This window comes from Candida dubliniensis, chromosome 1 (genome assembly GCF_000026945.1).
Source record: "Candida dubliniensis CD36 chromosome 1, complete sequence".
NCBI lineage: Eukaryota > Fungi > Ascomycota > Pichiomycetes > Serinales > Debaryomycetaceae > Candida > Candida dubliniensis.
Window position 1 is genome coordinate 1 of NC_012860.1, and position 12205 is coordinate 12205.

Sequence of the window (12205 nt, forward strand, 5' to 3'; positions counted from 1 at the left end):
GATCAAGTTGAGAGACAAATAGAGTTGTTTATTTTAATTCAGAGAAGAATCAGTTGTTCATTGTTAAGATCACAGACAGAATTCTGTTGTTTGTTTAGTCGCAAAAGAATCAGCTACAATACAGTTAGAGATACAGTATAGATTTAGAGAGAGCAGTTAATTTGTGATCAAGTCGAGAGACAAATAGAGTTGTTTATTTTAATTCAGAGAAGAATCAAATTTAGTTATTCATAGACAGAATACTGTTGCTCGTTTAGTCACATAAGAACCGGATACAATACAGTTAGAGATGCAATATAGATTTAGAGAGAACGTCTAGAGCAGTAAATCTATGTTGAGCTTCAGAGACTAACTGAGTTGTTTATTTACTTCCAGGTTGATAAACAAATTGTTTATTTATTTTAATTCACAAAAGAATCAAATTTAGTTGTTCATTTTTGAGTTCACGGAGTTTGTTTATTTTTGAGTTCACAGATCAAATACTGTTGTTTGTTTAGAAAAATCAGATATATTTCAGTTACCAATACTATTTCAGTTACAGATCCCTTATAGCTTGAGAGCAGTTAACCTAGACTCCAATTTATGCTCCGTGAGTTCTGCTCGTAATTGTGTCTCATTGTCAATAACTTCCTACTCTTTCACTCTTCCCAATTTCATTGTCATATTCTTCTCTATTAATCATTTCTCTTGTTATCAATTTTTGAATTATGACAAGTTTAACAGTTTCCTCGACTTCTCCATGAATTGTGATGTTGATTTAACAAACTGACAAATTTGATTCACATTTCAACCAAAGAATTGAAGTAGATGCAACAAGAAGTTATTACTACTCTCCTGTGTGATTGTCTATTTTTGCTGAATGATGTCTTTTCCAATTTTCTAATATTCTGCCAATCTATTCCGGAACACTGAGATATAGCCATTGAATTTAAGCAAGTGCACCAAATTCATGCCTGTGTGATTGTCTTGTCTATTCTTCCCGGACGTTGTTTCTTTTAATTGTCAAATCTTCTGCCAATCTGTTTCTGAACACTGCAATATTGCCATTGAATCTATTGAAAGTGCTTTCCTTGAAAAAGAGCATTTTGTCTATTTCTCAACAATGCATAATGCATAATACAACTTCTTCTCGTATATTCCCTGGCTAGCCACGAAATCGATAACACTTCAAATTCTTGCAAATATGACTGCATTTCCCTCCACATGTGCTTTGATTAAGCCAATTGCATTAGATCCCAGATTAGTTTGACACTGAACATTACCAGACTGACAATTTTGATTGACATTTGAACCAAAGAATTGAAGTATATGCAACAAGAAGTTATTACTACTCTCCTGTGTGATTGTCTTGTCTATTCTTCCCGGACGTTGTTTGTTTCAATTGTCGAGTCCTCTGCCAATCTATTCCAGAACACTGAGATATACCCATTGAATCAATTGAAACTGTCTTTCCTTAAAAAAAAACATTCTATCTTTTTCTCAACAATGAATAGTACAATTCTTTTTCTTGTCTTGACCGATCATGTTCTGATAGTAACACTTCTTGTAGTAACAAATATTACTGTCTCTCCCCCCAGATGTGCAATTTCAGACCATCTTAGATTAAGCCAATTGTGTTAGATTTGAGTTTGAACATTGCCAATAAGTTCCATCCTTGCTAAACCATTTCAGAATCCAGCATTCCTAGCTAATATCAGTTCTGCTTTATTTCAAAGTTTCATGTATTCCGTTTCTCCATTTTCATATCAGTAGTAGCTTTATCATGCCTGTGATAGTGAAGTGACAAAGAAAATAAGAGTATTAGTTGATTGTTGTCATTTTTTTTTTTTTTTTGCCAGCTGTAAATGCTCGTCGACTCGCGAATTAGACAACCGGGAGAGTCGTTTCCTAATCCGGAAAAAAATGTTCTAGCTTAAATAAACATTGTTTTCTGTCTAAATAAACCCTCAAGAGATTTCCCACAGAAGAAAAAATCCCCTTTGATCTTTTTTAAGTCAACATTCTTGTAAAAATGAACCTAAATTCTTACAACATCAATAAAATACTCTGCTAGTCCCAGCTCTGATCTGCTCTAAATAGCTCTACATGTTAGCTAGTAGACATGCTCTCACCAATAGCTTATTATGATAACACGCACCATAGTCATTGTAGCTGATATCACGTTGCATCATACATATCTGCTCTTGAGACTATTTAAGTAGCACAATTTATATAGTTCACATACTACTCAATCAAGACACTAGTCGTTAATCCTTGCACTATAACCCTTTGTTGTTTCTCCTGCCACCTTGTTTTCTGACGCCGTAATAACTCAGTGAAAAAGAGCGAACCACACACAATATTCTACAAAACCCATCTTAATTGACCTAGCTACCCAACTTTAACCGTCCCATCTCTCCTGGCTCAGCCTCTGAACTCCTTTAAAGTTATACTCAAATTCGGTATCACTCATAGTTGTTTGTTGTTTACAGATCTACAAAAATCCGGAACCCAGGTCATAGCAAATACTTTTATTTTTATAAACTTCTCCTCTTCTCCCCCTCTTTACTTGCACAAATCATGAAACTTTTAAAAACCAACGTTCCATTGACTCTTCTTGTTAATTGTTTTGCTTTTCTTCTTCTCTGCTATAACTTCTATCTCCAAGTCTGATTTCATCTTCTAATCTTCATTGTTCCTTGTTCAGTGATTCTTTGTTTAATTTTGTTAACAAATTTCAACCCAACCCTGAACTTCAAGTAACTTTTCTCTCAGATTTTTTGTCAAGTTGACGCCAAATCTTTTTTCTCGCCCGGGATTTATCCCCCTTTTTTGCCCTCCCTTAAATCCGGGAATTACAAAAACCACTCTGAAAGCTAGACACGACATTCTGGGAATTACAAAAAAAGTCGCGCGACATGTTTTTCCCATACAAATGACCATGTTTTTGTAATTCCCAAAAAAAATCTATTTCTCCTCATATCTCTACACACACTGCTCCGATCACTCTCAAACCAAGTGCATTGAATTTCTACACACCAAAACCACCTACACACACCTCCACACCTCCTAATAACTGGTACTTTTTGTTCTGGTAAGTTTTTGTAATTCCCATTTGTAATTCCCAAAATTCCTTGTAATTCCCAAATCGCGCACTAACAAAATTCGCACCAAAAAAAAATTTTGTAGTTCCCAAATCACGTTTCCATACGTATGTAGATATACAAATCATAGTTGTTTGTTTCAATTCACAGAAGAATCCAATTCATTTTCTCTTTTTTATGTTAACAGACAGAATACCATTGTTTGTCTAGTCACAGAAGAATCAGATACTAGACAGTTACCAATAATATTTCAGTTGCAGATCCCTTATAGCGTTAGAGCAGTTAATCTAGACTTCAATTTATGCTTCGTTAGTTCTGCTCGTAATTGTGTCTCATTGTCAATAACTTCCTACTCTTTCACTCTTCCCAATTTCATTGTCATATTCTTCTCTATCGATCATTCATCGTGTTATCAATTTTTAGTTATGACAAATCTAACAGTTTCCCAACTTCTCCATGTATTGTGATATTGATTTAACAAACTGACAAATTTGATTCACATTTCAACCAAAGAATTGAAGTAGATGCAACAAGTAGTTATTACTACTCTCCTGTGTGATTGTCTATTTTTGCTGAATGATGTCTTTTCCAATTTTCTAATATTCTGCCAATCTATTCCTGAACACTCAAATATAGCCATTGAATTTAAGCAAGTGCACCAAACAAACAACAAGTAGTTATCATTACTCTCCTGTGTGATTTTCTTGTCTATTTTCCCCGGACGTTGTTTCTTTCAATTGTCGAATCTTCTGCCAATCTATTCCAGAGCATTGAGATATACCCATTGAATTGATTGAAACTGTCTTCCTTGAAAAAAAAAAAAAACATTCTATCTTTTTCTCAACAATGAATAGCACAACTTCTTTTCTTGTCTTGATCATGTTCTGAAACGAAATCAGCAACACTTTAGATCCTTGAAAACTTCTCGGCAATATGACTGCCTCTCCCTCCACATGTGCTTTGATTAAACCAATTGTGTTAGATGTTGAACATTGCTAATGAGAGTTCCATCGTTGCTAATTTTCCAACTGTTTAAATCATTTCAGAAATCAATATTTCTAGGTTTCATATATTCCATTTCTCCATTTTTATATCAGTAGTAGCTTTATCATGTCTGTGATAGTGAAGTGACAATGAAGATAATAAGAAAATTAGTTGTTTGATTGTTGTCATTTTATTTTTTTCTTGCCAGCTGTAAATGTTTGTCGACACGTGAGGTAAATCTTTTTTCTCGCCCCGGATTTATCCCCCTTTTTTGCCCTCCCTTAAATCCGGGAATTACAAAAACCACTCTGAAAGCTGCGCACGACATTCTGGGAATTACAAAAAAAGTCGCGCGACATGTTTTTCCCATACAAATGACCATGTTTTTGTAATTCCCAAAAAAATCTATTTCTGTTCATATCTCTACACACACTGCTCCGATCACTCTCAAACCAGGTGCATTGAATTTCTACACACGAAAACCACCTACACACCCCTTGACACCTCCTAAGAACTGGTACTTTTTGTTCTGGTAAATCTTTGTAATTCCCATTTGTAATTCCCAAAATTCCTTGTAATTCCCAAATCGCGCACTAACAAAATTCGCACCAAAAAAAAATTTTGTAGTTCCCAAATCACTTTTCCATACGTATGTAATTCCCAAATCGCGCACTAACAAAATTCGCACCAAAAAAAAATTTTGTAGTTCCCAAATCACGTTTCCATACGTATGGACGCTTCTACAGATGATATAGATTGTTCTGGTACCCTTACCTTTACTATACAACCAATATTGGGCGAGTTATAAAGTGCTAAAAAAGATGACGCATGTCACCTTCCTAACAAAATTCTATATATCTGAAGCCTTGTCAGTGCGCATAGATTAAGATTGCAAAATATCGGCCATTTTTTTTAGCCAGCCATTTGTTCCAGCTAGTTATTTTTTCTACGCTCCAAAAAAAAAAAAAATTTTTTATCATTTCTTCGTCCAACCATCTATCCATCCGTACGTCCTCCCCACCACCAACATGTCCTGTCATAGCTCATACCCGTTGTCTTAGATTAGTCACGTTGCCTATTTTGTCATCCCGTCTTTGTTGTGCTACATCTTCACATGTCTGTGTTACTCAGTTTGTCTTAAATTATTCAACTTGTCCCTATTTCCCTCCAGATTAATCGGCATGTCTTTGTTAGTCAACTCGTCCTAGTTGTTACGTCTTTGCCTCCTCCCTGTTATGACTTGTCGTTGAATATCTTGAGTTTTGTCATTCGTTCTTGAATTATCACCTTGTCTTCCATGTCCCGTTTTTGTCACTTGCCTTAGATTACTTGTGTTTATCTTGACATGTCTCAGATTAATCAAGTTGCCTTTGTCATGACTTGTCCCCACTTGTCTTCCATTAGTCAACTTGTGTTTGCCCCGTATTTGCCATAACTTGTCGATAACTTTCTCAGATTAATCAAATTGTCCTTGTTGTCACTTCTTTGCCCACTCTCTGTTGTCACTTGTCCTAGATTAGTCAACTTCTTCTTGTTCAACTTGTTCTTGTTCATCTTGTATTCGTCTTACACACATTGTACATCCTATTTCTTATCCTTCAACTCCTTATACACCAGAACCAATATATGTTGATACAACCCTACCACCTGTGAACGCATCATAGCACGCATCCAATGATTAAACACTTGCATATCTCCCCTAAACCGTCTACATCTTGCATCAACGAACACAGTATAGAAATACAACAACGTCTTGTTCCCACATTCTCGACATACATTTTCCCTGGGTACCTCAAAGTACGTCTCCATAGCATGCTTCTCCCATTCCTGACCAGCAATTTGCACAGCACTCCCAGTCGATTCAGCTCCTAAAACTTTAAGCATCCACTCCTCCGGTTCAAATTTATTAATCTTCGACAAAACTCGTGCATACGTTTCATTCAAAATGTCTCTTCTACTATTCAACTTCAACCCAGTATCATCCAAAAACAGACACACCAAAAGTTTCTCATCATAGGCTTGAATCATCTTGTCCATACTGCACAACCTCACAAACTTCATCCCCGCTCATTCCTCCTAATATAATCCTGCAAGCTAGACTTTGATGCACAACCTTATATCGCTCGCAACAGTTTCTCGAACACTCCTCATCATTCATAAAACACCAATCACACACCCCTTCAACCCTCACAACCGGATTACCTTCTAACGTCGTTTTATAGAACTTGAACCATAAATGAAGATTGTCAATACTAATAAATGTATACTTTTTGTCAAGCTCTTCCAATTTCCTCTTTGCCTGTTCTAGGTCACTCTCCTGCTCTTGTGCACTCTCTTCTACTCGCCGTCTCTTAAATGCAGCCCCCAGCGCCTGCACCATTACTTTAACAATATCCCTTGTTTCACCATGTGTGTTCAGCACCCCACAACAGTTAAAATGCCCATCCCATTTTAACAGGTAAAACTGACAAATTTGTTTCTTAATGCACTCACCAACATCAACACTCTCATCATACCCACCGTCTCGATCACCACTGAGAAATAAAACATACAGCGGCTTGCTTCTAAGTCTACCTATGACTTGAATAACTTCCGGAACCGTTGCCAATCTGTCTAATCTTCGATATATCCAAGCCTACCGAAGCAGCTTTCGTGGCAAGTATAATCCGTGTCCTACTAATCTGCTTGTGAGCCAACGCAATGTCACTAGTTTCAGAACTGATGCTCACACTGTTCGGGAAAATATCACCAAACTCTCTAAGCGTCGCGAGGCAGCTAAAATAAACGAAAATGATCCTCTCGGAATAGCTCTCTAAAAACTGTTCAACAACACCAACCAAACAACCAACCCTCTTCTCATCATCACTCACAAATTTCGACTCAATATAAACATTCCGGTTCGGCTCACTGACAACCGCATTATATAGCTTCGGCGACAACAACTTTTCTTCCATCACAGATGCAAAATTCTGCGGCAACGTCGCACCCAAACTAATAACCTTTTTGAATGATCGTAATATCAGGTACTTGATTCTAGATAATTCGCGAAATTCGCGCTCCTCTAACAAGACCTGGGCTTCGTCTAAAACCAACAAAAACAACTCACCCGAATTTCCATAGCTTTGTCTGAAATTCAAAAAAAAATCCTTCACATGTGTCTTGGTAAGACTCTCAATCGTACCCACAATCAAATCAATACTATCATCAAACGCATCTAGATGCTTCACATTCAATACATTAACAAACTTTGACATCCGTTTCTCAAACTCAACAGCAACAACATTATACGGCAACACCAAAAAACTCACCTTCCGTTTACCACCTTCTCTTCTATATTTCATCTTATACGCAACTATAGCAATCAAGAAAATAAATGTCTTGCCAAACCCCGTGGGCGCTATAATAGCACGACTCAATGTACCCGACAAACACACATCCATAATCAACTTTTCTTGATGTATATCTTTCTCCTCATACCCACACGCCTTCTTGGCAGCATCAATATCCTCAAGCTCCAAACCTTCACCACCACCACCATCGTGAACCAGCTCCACACTTGACATCTTCTCACAATTCTGATCAACATCAATACCAATATACTTCTGATAGAGACCAAAAAACTTCAGCATAAACATCAGAATACTCACGCTGTGATGACGATCCCATCCTCCTGTATTGCCGTATACATTATCAGCAGTTCGCCAGTGGTGACCTTGAACTTTTTCAACTAGATGGGTAAGCAGACTCATGTCGATATAATACCGGACCATATACGAGATGGCCTGCCTGAGGTATCTCATTTTGATCACAAACTTGAGATCCTCATTGGTTAGCTTGGCAACTTTTCTGTAATAATGGTCATTGTGGACAAGGGTGTTGTTGGACAACAGGAATAGATACACACGATGGAAATCAACGGTCGTTTCATCAAGGTTAGGCATCAAAATATTCAAAAACAAAGGCTTCAACATGAGACAGTGTGCAATAACTAATTTGGTCACCACCAGCGAATAGTATCTTTCCCTAATATCAAACTTTCTGTTTTTACCAAAAGTCGTAATCACCGAAATACATCCATTGCGGAAAACAACATTCCTATCGGCAAACTGGGCAGCAGAAATATTGATTAGACGTAGCTCCAGCCCCCGGAACGTATTAGCTGAGCTCAAATAGACAATTATAAATAACAACTTTGTCATCTCGTCTATTGTCTCGACAACCTTATCGTTAACCCACGTCAGCGTGCTTTTGGTGAAGAATTTATTGTCCTGAATGTTCGACACAAGTCCAACATTCCCATAATCCGGTTTGTTCACATTCAAAAAATGGCTGTATGCATCGTCCATGCTTCGCTCTTGCTCAAGCATTTCACATATGCACCGGAAGTTCTCGCGGTAACTGAAAACAGCATTGGTATAGACCTTTTGAATATACGTCTTGTCCACGGTGACATCTTCAACATGCACAACCCCGTCCTTGAACGACTGGACTCTAAGTGCTGGCATTTGTACCAACTCATCGTATAACCGGCCATAAAGCGACTCAAGAAAGGCAAACAACCCAACAGCCGTGGGGCGATTGACAAATACCGCAAACTCTGCCTCACTCAACTCAAGGTACAAGCTAACCTTAACCATGTACTTGATGGCATCGAGAATTCGCGACATATAACTTGTCGAATAATACTGGTTTGTCTGGAAATTGAATAAAACTGGCGCAATCAAGACCTGGCACAACGTGCACCCTTCATCAAAACACTGCGCCTTGATAAATTTCGTAATGTCACCGGCCAACATCTCGGTGTCCTGGCCACAATCGACTTCAAACCTCTCTCTGACATCTGCACAATACTCCAACCCACTGCTGGCTCTCAACAACGACAAAAACCGGCCAAAATGTTTGCCATACAGCATAATCGTGTTTTTTTGCAACCGTCTGATAAACCGATCATCACCATCTCTAAACGCAACACTCGCACCAGTATACGTTGCAACCCTGGCATCCCCCTTGATTTTCTCATAACAAAACTCAAACACCCGGCGGCCCTGCTCCATCATCTCCCCAGTCACCAGCTTGTCATACATCTCGTCGCCATACTCAACATCACCAAAAAATTGGGTAATCACCGACCCACGCGACAAAACCGGCTGGCTCCCAAAATTGGGCCGCATGTCAAAGTTGCTTCCCGTGACCTCAACCTTCAGGGCATACACAATAACATACCGTTGACCACCAAGCGCAACTTTTGTCCCCATAACCGGAACACCATCAACCTCCATTTGAGTAGGGGTGACAATATTGAACAAGTCGGCATTGTGGAGCCGAACATTGCCCTCTAATGGGTTCAACCATCTGCCCCCTAATTTCTTAACCACCTTCTTGTTCCTCTTTCTGTATTCAGTACCACACAAAACAATTTTATTGCTACCACTTTGCTCCTCAATAATGAAACCGTAGTAGTACAAGGTGTGAGGTCCAAGTCGAAAAAAGTCATTCGTGACATGAAGATTGTACAACATGTTGCGTGCTGCTTCAGGCTCAATAACTGGTTCAGACTCCTCCTCTTCAGCCCACTCCTCATCACTATCTTCAAACACGTCGTCTTCTAAGTACTCTAAAAGCGCTTCGGTTGGTTCGTAATCTGTATCCATTTTACTATAGAATCATCTACTATCATAATTAAAAAAAAAATTTCTACTAAAAACCGCCTTGAAAAAAAAAAAAAAAACCACGCCAACTCTTCTTCTTATTCTTCCTCAACTAACATGAATCAGATCACTCCAGTTTCAGCAATAGGGTTGGGGCTTGTGGGTTCAACAGTAAAAGTTCGTGGTACTATGTACTACTACAAAACAATACATGCCCAGCAGTTTACTCACTTTATCATATTCATCAATGACAATACCAATGCTCAAACACAAAATGTCGACAGTGAACCAGTCCCACAAGGAGTTAAAGTCAACCCCTGCCATATGCTCAAAATCGCAATGTTTCAAAGATTCGGGTCCATGTTTGTTGAGGCATGGAATACTTTTGTAAAGAAAAACCCAAGCTTCAAAAACAAAATTGATCCACAAAAAGTATTGCAAAAAGACTGTGGTGCATTCGACGGAACCGTCGACGTAGAAGTAGTGGGAAAAGTGTTTGGTAAAACATCAAATCTTGTTTATGTTGGAGCTAAACAATTAGAACTTCACCCTGCAAAGCTACAAGCTCAACCTGTGGCTTCGTCATCACAGCCTGATGAAACCGACATTTACGATATTGAATTCAGTGACGACGACGACCAACAAGTTCCCTCAACATTGCCTTCGTCTGTCCCAAGTCAACCTCCAGCGAAAAAAATTGAAACCCACCCACGGGTTCAACATCACACCAGAATCAACAACCTTGCTGGGTGTCTACAAAATCACAAAGATTGTTCCAAAAGAGATTTCTCAAATTCTCATCAGAGAAAAAAACACCATTGTCGGGTACCGACATGTGACTGTTTATTTGTCAGACGACTACAACCATGGCTCGGTTACTTTGAATCCACAAGACGTTGAAAAGATGCTTGAAAAACATCGTGACGAAACCTGGCAAACCAAATTGAACGATTTAATCAACAAAATCGCCCCTATTGAATTAGTTGTAAAGAAAACCGGCGAGTGCTGGTATTGGTCGTTTCCTAATCCGGAAAAATTGTTATAGATTGAATATATATTGTTTTTGTGTCTAGAAAAAAACCCTTAAGGGTCTTTATGCAGCAAAAAAAAAACCCCTGATGTTTCGGTACTTGACAGTAGAAAAAACAGTGTTAATACTGATAACCAGCAAATATAACGGTATTACATTGGATATAATGAGTTCTTTCGTTCTTCTAAACTAATATAAAACTATGTAAATGTAATTAGAACAAATATAAAGAATATCACCAAACAGTACTCCTAACAATCTCTAAGAAACTTTTTTGGGGCAACTTTCTTGTCAAAAATGAACTTAAAATTGCTGCCACCAACTGTATAGTATGCACCTATTCATGTGCCACTATCAACAATACAACAAAAGATGTAGCTTTTAAGAATATGTGCCCTCTAAATATGTGGTGTTAAAAAATCTGTGGTCAAAGAAAATCAGTTTTCAAAGAAAGTGCTACCAAAGATGTGCTCAAAAAAAAAACCTGCGGTCAAAGAAAAAATCAGTGGTCAAAGAAAATCAGTGGTCAAATCTGTGGTCAAAGAAAAAATGTGTGCTCAAAGAAAATGTGTGCTCAAAGAAAATCTGCGGTAAAAGAAAATCAGTGCTCAAACAAAATGTGTGCTCAAAAAAACCTGTGGTCAAAGAAAATGTGCGGTCAAAAATCAGTGCTCAAACAAAATGTGTGGTCAAAATATGTGTGGTCAAAAATCAGTGGTCAAAGAAAATGTGTGCTCATAGAAATTCAGTGCTCATGGAAAATGTGTGGTCAAAGAAAATCAGTGGTCAAAGAAAATGTGCGGTCAAAGAAAAATGTGTGGTCAAAGAAAAATGTGTGGTCAAAGAAAATGTGTGGTCAAAGAAAATCAGTGGTCAAAGAAAATGTGCGGTCAAAGAAAAATGTGTGGTCAAAGAAAATCAGTGGTCAAAGAAAAATGTGTGGTCAAAGAAAAAATGTGTGGTCAAAGAAAATCAGTGGTCAAAGAAAAATGTGTGGTCAAAGAAAATCAGTGGTCAAAGAAAATGTGTGGTCAAAGAAAATGTGCGGTCAAACCTGCGGTCAAAAAATCAGTGCCCTTAAAATCTGCGCTCTTTGGCGCTACCCAAAATGTGGTCAAGCAGAGAAAAAAAATGTGGTCAAAACTCGGCGCTACCTAAAAACGTGTGGTCAAAGAAAATCATTAATAACTTGCCACACAAAAAGGGTATAACAATGGTTCATTTTCCAAAAGCAAATTCATTGACCTGGCTTACCACATGTCAACTATCACTTTACCACCTCTTGCACTGCTCTTTCTGTGCTCTTCCAAAAACGACCAAAAATCGCTGTTTTTCAAAAAATTCTGATTTTTCGGGTCGTGCGCGCAAAAAAATCATTTTTTCTCTTGCCCCTGAATTTTTAACCTTTTTTTGATGAGCAACAACTCAGTGTATATTAAAGTTATAAACCTAAAAACTAT

The 12205-nt window shown here is 38.0% G+C and overlaps 1 pseudogene, besides 1 other annotated feature; it reads right to left on the bottom strand.

The window, feature by feature from the left end:
- Window positions 1-5826: 5826 nt before the first annotated feature.
- Window positions 5827-9718, bottom strand: CD36_00010 (annotated as a pseudogene).
- Window positions 5827-9718: a sequence feature (Similar to C. albicans YRF1, (HPR5);~sequence rearrangement).
- Window positions 9719-12205: the final 2487 nt, after the last annotated feature.